The sequence below is a fragment of the Chiloscyllium plagiosum genome, unplaced genomic scaffold, assembly GCF_037043375.1.
Source record: "Chiloscyllium plagiosum isolate Xiang-an unplaced genomic scaffold, Cpla_swu_hap1 HiC_scaffold_9, whole genome shotgun sequence".
In the NCBI taxonomy this organism is placed as follows: domain Eukaryota; kingdom Metazoa; phylum Chordata; class Chondrichthyes; order Orectolobiformes; family Hemiscylliidae; genus Chiloscyllium; species Chiloscyllium plagiosum.
In genome coordinates, this window is record NW_028270147.1 from 62,297,011 (window position 1) to 62,309,656 (window position 12,646).

Below are 12,646 nucleotides of genomic sequence, written 5' to 3' on the forward strand. Positions count from 1 at the left end.
ATGAAATCAGAGGAGTAGACTCCACTATATTGAGGTATTATAAGGTAGTTGAAGTGAGGTCTGGCTAGGGTTCCATACAAGTTTAACGTACCTTTTGCTTTCAACTCTGTCTCTCTGTATATAAACCCAGTGCTTTATTTGCCTTTTTGAAATGGCCTTATTAACTAGTGTTGCTACTTATCGTCATTTCTGCATCTTTGACTCAAGAATCCTCCACTCCCAATATTTAAACAAATATTGAGTGAGGGTGCAGTAGAGGTAAATAGCAGTTTCCAAGGGTTTCGCTGTGTACACTAGCAGCTCTGTAGACAAACTAATTGATTAAAGACCAATAAAGACTATGGATGCTGCAAGTCTGAAATAAACACAATGCTGTAGAAACTCAGCAGGTCTGTCAGCATCTGTGAAGAGAGAAGCCGCTAATGTTCAGAATCTGAAATGACTTGTTCAGGTCAATTCAAAAATATTGTACTCAAAATGTTAACTATTTCTCTCTTCACAGATGCTGCCTGACTTACTGATTAAACACCAAGGAAATTGAAGGTAGAAGTCCAGCGAATTATTGGCCAATTGACTTACTAAAAGATGTAATTAAAAACATCTCAAACCTGAATGTAAGAGCCCACAGTACTGATTTTAAAAAGGTATAGAGTTTGCATTGTTTAATAACAAAAAGACAAGGATCAAATGTTTCTTGAAAATAAGTGTTTAAATGGAGTAGAGGTTTTTTTTAGATTAGATTAGATTAGATTAGATTAGATTACTTACAGTGTGGAAACAGGCCCTTCGGCCCAACAAGTCCACACCGACCCGCCGAAGCGCAACCCACCCATACCCCTACATTTACCCCTTTAACCTAACACTACGGGCAATTTAGCATGGCCAATTCACCTGACCCGCACATCTTTGGACTGTGGGAGGAAACCGGAGCACCCGGAGGAAACCCACGCAGACACTGGGAGAATGTGCAAACTCCACACAGCTATTTACCTCTACTGCACCCTCACTCAATATTTGTTTAAATATTGGGAGTGGAGGATTCTTGAGTCAAAGATGCAGAAATGACGATAAGTAGCAACACTAGTTAATAAGGCCATTTCAAAAAGGCAAATAAAGCACTGGGTTTATATACAGAGAGACAGAGTTGAAAGCAAAAGTTACGTTAAACTTGTATGGAACTTAGCCAGACCTCACTTCAACTACCTTGTAAGTGTATGTTTGCCTCTTCTATTTTTGTTTTGAAAAAGTGAATTCAAAATTGCATAGAATTAACTGAGCTTGCCTGAGTACACATACATGCCCTTTCTATTTATCCATCCCGAATGGCATAAGAGAATCACCTGAGGATTTGGATTTGGTTAGTTGCCTTTGCTCGAAGAAACAATTCAAGAAAGTTGATATGGATGATGAAGGGCTTTTGCCCAGAACATTGACTTTCCTGCTCCTCAGATGTTGCCTGAGCTGCTGTGCTTTTCCAATGAAGAGGTTCCTGTCATCAAATGAGACCTACATTTGAGGAAAACCACATCGAGTGCCTTAAGGAATGTGAGCATAATTTCCATCCATCCCTCCAATACTAATTTCATTCACTGTATTTGCAAACAGGTTTATGCAAATAAACATTTAGTCTCACGTCCCACGTGTATCAACACCAATGTAGACTGCAAACTGAGGTTTTTCTTATTTGCTGAACACTTAACTGTCAAAGTGACAGGAAAATCTACCTCGTACACAAACAAGTGCAACAGTTGACAGCTTGTTTTGATTTCACCTGACTTGGAGCTATGGCCTTTTTAAATAGTGGCATGATTGGTTTAATGGTGGTTTTTGGATCCTGAAAGCCCTGAGCCACAGCTGTCACAAACTGGAAGCAGCTTTTACTGTCATATGTTATAATATTGATTGGTCTCTACCTGTTTCTTAGTTCAGGAGTTGCAGTTGATGAATCTATGACTTGCAGCTTGAGTATCTGTAAGAAAGTCAGTTTCTCAGTTTTGTTGCTGCGAAGGATAGTTGTACACTTGAGAATCCTACCTTCCTCTTCTCACAGAGCTTCAGAGTTGCACTTTGAACCTGCATTTGGATATCAAATTCCTTAAACATCCTCTCTTTCAGGCCAGTAAGCATGAGCCAAATTACTCTGAAAACATTGGTATCTAACTACCCAGACTCTACAGGGAAGGGACATCGTTACTTAGTCCTCTACTGTTAGGATCTCCTCATGCTGTGTGAAAATTTTAATGCTACATGTTCATGTCCACTATCAGATTCCCCGCCCGACTTCAGAAAAATCCCCAGAACTAGGGACTGAGAGGAAACACCACAGACATAGTATGTTGGTGCGGAGGATGTCAAATTCGCTGTGACTGATGGGTAATCCACTGTTAATCCTCTCCTCTTGATATGTCATCACGGTAGATGATTATGAGCAAATGATTCCCCAGCTCTGCTGTTTCATTGTCCTTCTTCTACCTATGTTGCGAACCCAAACCAAAATATGATAGCAGATGTGAATAATTGGAATATTTATCCCTCCTGACCAACTTAGAAACAGAAACAAATGCATAATAATGCCTGTGTGATAATTTAGACAGACCAAAATAATAATATTGGGCCTCATTTAAAATGTGACACCTAGGCAAATCACTTGAACTGTGTGGTCTGTCAACAGGTAGAATAAGAGGTTTAAAAATGAGGAAGCTCCATCTGCTTTTTGTCAGCATTGTGTAATCAGCAAGAAAGTAAGGCTAGCGGTTAAGTGTGCCAAGTGACTGCTAATAAAAATGTTGTGAATTGCAAGAGATTGCAAATAAGCAGAGGGATCTGAGTATCTTAATGCATTAATTACAAAGACTGCAAGTACATAAAGTGCTAAGGAAAGCTAATGGAATATTATTGATTTATTGTGAGAGAAATTGAGTACAAAAGTTGGGAGATTATGCTTCACTTATACATGGCACTGGTAAAACTGCATCTGGAGTACAGTCGACCACCTTACTTACAGGAGGATATACACAATTCAGAAATCAAAGGATCTGGAATGGAAAGGATGAGAAAAGGCTGAACAAACTGTGCTTGAGTTTAGAGTGCTCGACTTTAGAAGACTAGGAGGTGACTTGATAGAGACATAGAAGAATATGAGAAAGTGAGGACTGCAGATGCTGGAGATCAGAGTCAAAAGTGTGGCAATGGAAAAGCACATCAGGTCAGACATCATCCGAGGAGTGCTAGACTCGATGTTTCAAGCATAAGCTCTTCATTAGGAATATCTTGAGAGCTCCTGAATAGGGTACATGTGGAGAAGATGTTTCCTCTTCTGGGAGAATCTAGAACAATTGTATCACGGTTTGAAAATAGGGGATTGCCCATATAAAGCTCATTACGTCTAATTTTGCAACTCTTTCATAAATACAGCCTTTAAATATTTTGAAGGAGAGATGGATAGATTCCTAATAAGCAAGTGGACGAAATGTTACTGTGTAGGTAGGGATATGGATTGTGGTTATAATTCCATTGATCATGATCTTAAATGGTGCGGGCTTGAAGGGCTGAATGGCCAACTCCTGCTCCAGTGGAAGCTGCTGAAGTGGAGGAAGTGGTTTTAGTGTTGTGTGCTTAGTAATTTCTGTGAGTGATGGTGGTTAGTGATAATGCAAGAGCTGCCCTTGACATGCAGGTTTCATGATGGAACAATTGCTATCATAAAGGAAAATGGTGTGTGTCTAGAGTAAGACAGAAAAGCAATGGACAGGTTTTACTTCGAGTTTCCCTGAAGGGTCAGGGACCTGAAATTTTAAATTTCATTCTTTCTCCACAGATGCTGCCAAATCTGCTGATTATTTCCAGTACTTTAGTTAAGTATTTCAACGAAAACATATTGTGTAGAGCCCACGTGATCAGGAAGGTTTGGGTTCAATAAGTTCTGAGCTATCTCATGTACCCTGTGGTCAGGAGTGGAAAATAGCAGCAAGAAACTCTCACCACTAATTGCAATCCAGTGCTTTCTTCTGGTGAATGTGCATGTTATCTGTTGAACTTCCATTGAAAACGTTATTTGCTTATCATCAAGTTGCTTTTGCTTTTGTGCATTACTTTTGTCCATAAGCTCTTCAGGAATATCCTGACAGCTCTTGAATCTTATGTGTTTCACACATGGAGTCAAGACAAAATGGATGTTTCAGATGAAGCAAGTTTGATGGCAGGGAATATAAAGCAATGTAATCAGATATTTTATAGACTCAGATATGTACAGCATGGAAACAGACCCTTCAGTCCAACTCGTCTGTGCCGACCAGGTATCCCAACCCAATCTAGTCCCACCTGCCAGCACCTTAGTGAATCCAAGTTTGACTTCAATGATTTTGTCTTTTTGAGCATAGGAATACTATAGTTCAGGCTATTGAGCTGGAGATACAAAACTGAGGAACTGGTTGGAGAGTATAATTACAGTTTGTTTTACTTTCATAGGTCATGTCCAAGATAAATGTGGATATGTAATTATAACGCAAAAAGTTAATAGAAATGTGTGTAGATTTATTTTTTAAAAATCAAAGATTTAACTCCCCAATCCTACATATGTTGTAAAACTAATTTTGTGATTCCTTACTTGTAAACATTCTGGGAGTAGTCAATGAAATAAATGATTTTATAATATGAATTACAAATTATCCATATGGGAGTTTTTATTTGAAGTGAAATAAGCATTGACTCACAGTGGATTCAGATTTGGTTGAAGGTAGCAATAAAATGTGAAGAGTGGAAACTTTTTCCAATCTCAGGAATTGTTTAGAATGAAGTTGAGGCTAAGGTCTACTTGGATGGCTATTGTCACCTAAAATATGAGCTGCACAACAGCAGGAAAAGAAACAATTTAACACTTAATGGTACAAATGCCCTGTTGTGTTAGTACAATATAACTGCAGAACTAAGTCAAATATGCATAAAACATGTTTGCATTTTTGTACTGAAACTTGAAAACTATTTTTGTTTTCTCCATTGTCCACACAACTACGCTGGAAGATTGGCAAACGTGCTAAGAAATACCATGTATTTTTATCAGGAGCTTTCACATTATTATAACAGAACATTGAGAAATTTCTGATATGTTCTCCAAGATTTTATCATTGGAAATCAAAACATGTGGTTCACCTTTTTGTGTTGATCATTCTTGACATTGCGGTTCATTCATTTCGTGATCACATTATTGATCCATATTTACAGATTTTAAGATGAGAAAATTCTTTTATTTACAGGCAATCCCTTGAGCCATCTTTTAGATATTTATGATTCACATCAGTGTTTTTTTTTCTATCTAAGTCAATAAATTATTTAATTTTAACTATTGGATGGCTCAAAAGCCTAACTTTTGGGATGGCAGTCAAATTTACTTATATTTGTCACTCTGTTTCATGCAGGAGAGCCTATACTCTGCCATTTCCATGTGTTACTGGCTTGAATAAGCAAGGATTGGAGAAAATTAAAAGGCTATGTTTGAATCCAATCTAACTTTTTCTATTCTTGGTTTTCTGACATTATTTGATGTTATTGTACATACTGCAACTGTTGATTTTAGTGCATTCAGGTTGATGCACTGCAAAATTCTGCTGCTATGGCCGATCTTAAATTGACAAAGTATATTAACTCTTATGCAAATCTTGAAGGCTTTTGACTTTGTATGGAAGATTTCTGTTCAGGTCTGGTAAATTTCATGCTTATCCATAAAATCGGGTGAAGCTATCAGGAAAGTTTGCTAATGCACATATTTGAAGCATTAAAAAAAAACAAAGTGTAGCTCCTGGGTGATGACGTGCAAAAATTTTAAACTATGTATTGCACAATGTTCCCCTGTCATCAAGCACAATTGGACGAACAACTCCATTTCTGGATAATGAGTCATTATTGTCAGTCAATGCTTTGTGAATATTACTGTAGAGACAGACCTACACCATTATACTTTGGGACAGATGTCATGATGAAAACAAGTTGTTTCTGTAATCAAGTTTATTGTGTTGATTTACCAAATTTCCAGATTAAGAGACCCACCTACATTTACTGGGCACTCATCAAAAAATGAGTGTTTACAAAGTCATTGATTTGGAGACAATTAGTTGTTGATTGAGTACCGTGTTATTGATTAGTAAGTTTGCGTGGGTTGCAGGTTTGCTAAAATACAACACCTACTGGAATAGAAAACCCCTTCTTAAAATAACTGTACAATACCTTGCACCTATACATTTGTGTGAAGTTACTCCATATGAAACATAGTGCATCTATAATAGTTAGATATCGTTGTGGACAAAACCGAAATTTAACCCAACCTGATGATAAACAAGTTGATTTAATCTTTGGTGTTTGTTTCCATTTAAAAATTTCATTCAAACAATTCTGAAATAATTCAGTGTGACAGAGTATGTTTGCACAGCTAAAGTGTGCCTTCCAGTGTGTAATTTACAGCTGTGGGATGTGATTTCCCCACCTCCTCAGCAGAGGAAGTGAAACTCCATGTAATAATAGTGTAACGAAAGTTTCGACTTTTCTGTTTTAAGTACATGAAAACTTGCCGTTCCTCCTGGCTGTCATTGTAATGCTATGAATATTAAAACAAATGGGTGACGTGTGACAGCAAACGACTTTTTAAAAGCCCTTTTTTCTCTATGCAAGCACACTTCCACACTTGATGGTTGCTTTATTTACTTATTTTTAATTGATGTTAACTTAATAAATATGAGTTTATTCTTTAAAAAATGTCAGATTTTTTTTGCTGGAGTGATAGATACTTTATGGAGTAATACCATTGTTTTAGAATAGTTATTACAAATGTCCTCTAATTTCAGATATCCGCTTCAAGTTTCAAAATGCACGGCACCACTATTGTTGCAAATTATACAAAGTAGTTAACTGCTAACATTTTAGTGCCTATACTAATAGTTCTTTTGCTAACATTAAGCAAGTGCTAATTTCAAGAATATCCAAAAGCCAGAACACTTCAATGAAAATTCTGATGCACCAATAGTGATTAAATGTTTTATTTTCACCGGGTGAAAGAAAAACAGACTCTGTTAAGAATGAATTCAGCAATGCTGTACTTGTCATCTACCCCAAAAGAAGGAAAAATCTTTTCAGTTTAGAATTTCGAATGGTAAAAAGGTGTGTAGAGCAGTTTAAAGACCCGTTAGGAATAGTGATAGTGTATGTGTAATAAGGCACTGTCGCACCAGAGATGTTTCTGCAATCGAAACAGTTCGCTATTACTTTTCTTTGACGAATGACTAATTTTGTATTTGCAGTGATTGCAGCCCCTACTCACCATTTCCGGCGAGGTAGAAACATCTCACGTTTACATCAGAAATACAACGTTTAAAATGTCTCGAGGAGCAAAATTACATGTCTGAAAGGCACCTAAACTTTCCAGATTTTTGTGTAGTTTGGGGGGAATGTTGCGTATTGAAAGCAAAAGCAAGGACATTAACGGTGGTCAATAGCTTATTGTTGATCCAGAAGGATCTTGTAGCACGCTGGTAGTGTCCCGGCCTCTGAGCCAGAAGGACCCAGGTCAGTCCTCACTTCTTCGTACGTTTGTCTTAACACATCTGAACAGTTGCTTCAAAATATTTGATCATTACTCGAGAACAGTGCACTTTGCAAGTATTTTTAACTGGTCCCACCTCTTGCTTGCCATTTACGATCTTATGATAAATCAAACTTGTGAGCCGTGTGTCATCACCAAACTATTCACGGGGTTAGAGGAAGGTAGTCAACTTCTGGGAATGATCTGCTGCAGTGTAACCGCAGCTGCCGGTGCTAATCGGCTGAGACAGTAAGTGGCGGGTGATTGGTCGCTGCATTAGTGAGGATTTTTGACTGTGTCGAAACTTGTTTGGCCGTTCTTCCGCACATCAGGTCTTTTACAGCAAGCCAGTTGATATGTAGCTGATTTTGGCCAATTTTCAAAAGGAAATCGTAACTGCCAATTGAAATGTCCTGTTGTACGTAGAATCTAAGTGTGTTTTAAACTTGCCTCGCCTCCATGCATATTGTTCAACGAAGCTGGAATTAGCTTCTGAAACCGCGGTCCCATGGATTGTGAGTTGATATTGTTGGAAAATCCCTTTTTCAGTCACATTTTGTCCGTTTAAAAATGGCTAGGTATCATTTTGAGGAATTTTGCGAATAGGGATCGTTTCGGCAGACTTTGTAGTTACGTTGATCTGGAGATAAACATGGCCGGAACATGTGGATTTTGAATTTGGAAAAGTATTTAATTTTTTTTGTTTGACCTGAGAGACATGGAATACAAGGTTGCGGGGCAGCATAGTGCTGTTGTCTTCCAAACGGGAAACCCTAATTAGGAATGTGGTCCAATATATTTGTTTATAAGCAGCTCGTATAAAACTGGCGAAATTCCCCTCGAGAAACTGATCTCTATGGAGAAATGAAAGCAATACACCCATGAATGCGAAATAAGTTGCAATGTTCACTTAACGTTAAAGCCCTCACTTTAGCAGTTGGTTCATAGGAACTATGGATTGGTGCTGATAATTACCAAGTTGAATTCCCTTTTAACTACATGTTGAATGATACTTGGAGCTTGTTCTCACGAATTAGTTTCTGCTGTGACTTAGTGAGTAATGACCGCCCCTACAGTCCGGGCAGAACTGTACAGATCATTTGCTTTCCCGTAAATTGCATTCTGTTAAACGCCAGGAGTTTCCGCTGTGTACTTCGAGATCAACACTCCAAGTTGCTATGAGGGAGCCACTTTATCGGGAGTCCAGTACACCACAAGCAATTACTGGCCAAACCCGTGTGGTGCTTTTGTCAGGAGAGTGAGCACTGATTTTCTCAACCCTGGTACCTGTTGTGGGAAATGTGGTATTTAAGCAATGAAGCATTGTCGGTAAATATCGCTAGCCCACGTACATTTTCTGGCACTTGCGTCTGTTTTACGCAACCATTTCTCTTCAAAACGGAAGTCCCTCCCTTGTGTCGCTTGTATTAGTGCGAACCTTCTGTCGGGCCCTAGCGCCTCCTGTTATTGTCACCCAAAGAAACGTTTACTTTCCCACCACAGCATAGCACAGCTAACAAAGGGGCCAACATTTGTCCACAGGACACATCACAACAACATTATTTTAAAACAGCTTGTTCAGGAAACGTAAACTAAGTACACTGAATAAATATTGAATAAAAACATTTGGTGAGTGCATTATCGTGTTTCCTGAAATTCCTAATTATTATACACAAGTTAACATAGGTTGTGAAAAGATTATTATGCAAGCAATGCGAACGTGTTATCGATATTTATATTTAACGGTCCATTATCTTGTGTCAAACGTTGGTAAGGTCGCAAAACGTTTTACTTTGAAGAAGAACAATCATAATAATGGCGAGTTTTGACCTGGAACCAGCATGCTTAAACAGTTACAACCGTCCTCTTTCATTGACCCAAGTGGTTAAATGCAGGTACGCCCTATTGCAAAATCTATTTAAACATCTCTTGGGGAATATTTGAGCAAAAGTTCAGGGAACAAGGCGCGTTTACCTCAGAAATACATATACAACCCATTATCACTGAACAAAGTCAAAGAGCTCCCCCAGATAAAATTAAAATAGATCTTTAACATATTAATAGATTGCACTACATACAAATTACACGTTTGCTTGGCTTGCAGTTAATGGAATTCTATGTCAAAGGAAGAAATAATTCACCTTTTACACATCCTCCATAATTTTACTATCTCTTGCTTTACTTATTTTGCATTTTCCAGGCTCAGGAAAAGTTCCCTCGCAATTTAATGGAGCAGAGGCATTACCATTAATTAATGTACTGAGAATGTATAAAATAAAACCACCTTTTTAAAAAAAACTTATACCTTTCAAGCCTTTGTGTTTTTTATCATGTTTAATTGCTTGCTTCTTTTGGGAGAAGAATTATTGTTTTCAAATCCTTTAAGTGGTTTTTATTAAAACATTCCTTTCTGAAGTAGTGTGCCTTGCACTGAAGTTCCTTTTTTTTAGTTTGGTTTTTTACCATCAATTTTAATTAGTTATGAAAAAATGATTGCCCCCTGTGAGAAACAAAGCCCACTCACTTCAATAATTTCAGTCCGAGACCAAATATCTGAAACAGCAGCGTCGTTTTATTTGTTCACTTGCAAGTGGGTGCAGTGTCTAATGCCAGGTAAGGCAGTGACAAATGCACATCAAATCCAACAAACTCTCGAAATTTATACAGTTTTTTCCCATATGTTTTCCTTATTCCATTGTTTGTTCCCTGCTTCGCTTACGTCACTCATTTCCTTAAGATTGATCCCACAACTTCTGTTTATCCGGCCTTGTCCATGACAAATGTCTATCTCTGCCTCCATAAGATTGTTTGACGTCATCCCATCCTTTGCTTACCATTTTCTGCTCCCTCCATCTGCGCTGCCCCTCACAGCATCTTATCACTAAGCCCTTTTAAATGGGGTTTGTTCCTGTGTCTCTGTACAAGTGGGAAACAGATGTTTTTCATGTTTGCCCATACATCCACCATTGTTCTGTAATCACGTCTCATGCTAACATACCATTTTCTTTAACGGATTATATGTTTCCTCATTTTTTGCTAAGTCAGCTCTCGTCCGAAACAATCCCAAACTAATGTGAATTCATTTACTCTGTATCAGAACTTATAATTGCAGAAATAACATTAATTCACCTATATCCCACACCCCCCTTGCAATTTCCAAATTTTGCTGTGTCCATGAGTGATAGTTATTCAATCAAATGCCATTGATAATGGATCTGTCACTGTTAAAAGGATTAACCTTTTGTATTAAATGTATAGGTCAAATAAAACTGATGTTAAAAAAAAAATGAACAGAAGTCTCACTGGCAACTCAGGTGTTTCCTATCTTCCTGGTGGTGGAAATCGAATAAAGATTCATGCACTTTGTGTCTCTCACTGTGTCTCACACCTGCACACACAGACCATGGGTGCTGGGGAAAAAAATAAGCACTACCACAGTTAGGCGGTAGTGTGGGGGATAAGATTATAAACTGGAAAAGAAAACTGATGTTAATACCATTTACCTACTGTCTTTACTTTTTTGTACAACAGTGTGTAAACTTGAACCACTATCTCTTACAAAGTGGTGATCTATTGTAGCTTGTAGGATTGGGAAAGTTAGAATATATAACATTACAGTGCAGTATAGGCCCTTTGGCCCTCAATGTTGCGCCGACCTGTGGAACCAATCTGAAGCCCATCTAACCTACACTATTCCATTCTCGTCCATATGCCTATCCAATGACCATTTAAATGCCCTTAAAGTTGGCGAGTCTACTATTGCTGCAGGCAGTGCATTCCAAGCCCCTATGACTGAGGAAAGAAACTACCTCTGACATCTGTCCTCTATCTATCACCCCTCAATTTAAAACTATGTCCCCTAGTGCTAGCCATCGCCATCTAAGGAAAAAGGCTCTGTGTCCAACCTATCTAATCCTCTGATTATCTTTTATGTTTCAATTAAGTTACCTCACAACCTTCTCTCTAACAAAAACAGCCTCAAGTCCTTCAGCCTTTCTTCATAAGACCTTTCCTCTATACCAGGCAACATCCTAGTAAATCGCCTCTGAACCCTTTCAAAAGCTTCCACATCCTTCCTATAATATGGTGACCAGAACTGTACACAATACTCCAAATGTGTCCGCACTAGGGTTTTGTACAGCTGCTGCATGATCTCATGGTTCCAAAACTCAATCCCTCTACCAATAAAAACTAACACACCGTATGCCTTCTTAACAACCCTATCAATCTGGGTGGCAGCCTTCAAGGATCTATGTATCTGGACACCAAGATCTCTCTTCTCATCTACACTATTAAGAATCTTGCCATTAGCCCAGTACTCTGCATTCCTGTTAGTCCTTCCAAAGTGAATCACCTCACACTTTTCCACATTAAACTCCATTGGCCACCTCTCAGCAGATTCTGGAAGGGCACAGCAGTTCAGGCAGCATCCAAGGAGCAGCGAAATCGACGTTTCAGGCAAAAGTCCATCAGGAATAAAGGCAGAGAACCTGAAGCGTGGAGAGATAAGCTAGAGGAGGGTGGGGTGGGCAGAAAGTAGCATAGAGTACAATAGGTGAGTGGGGGAGGGGATGAAGGTGATAGGTCAGGGAGGAGAGGGTGGAGTGGATAGGTGGAAAAGGAGATAGGCAGGTAGGACAAGTCCGGACAAGTCATGGGGACAGTGCTGAGCTGGAAGTTTGGAACTAGGGTGAGGTGGGGTAAGGGGAAATGAGGAAACTGTTGAAGTCCACATTGATGCCCTGGGGTTGAAGTGTTCTGAGGTGGAAGATGAGGCGTTCTTCCTCCAGGCGTCTGGTGGTGAGGGAGCGGCGGTGAAGGAGGCCCAGGACCTCCATGTCCTCGGCAGAGTGGGAGGGGGAGTTGAAATGTTGGGCCACATGGCGGTGTGGTTGATTGGTGCGGGTGTCCCAGAGATGTTCCCTAAAGCGCTCTGCTAGGAGGCGCCCAGTCTCCCCAATGTAGAGGAGACCGCATCGGGAGCAACGGATACAATAAATTATATTAGTGGATGTGCAGGTAAAACTTTGATGGATGTGGAAGGCTCCTTTAGGGCCTTGGATGGAGGTGAGGGAGGAG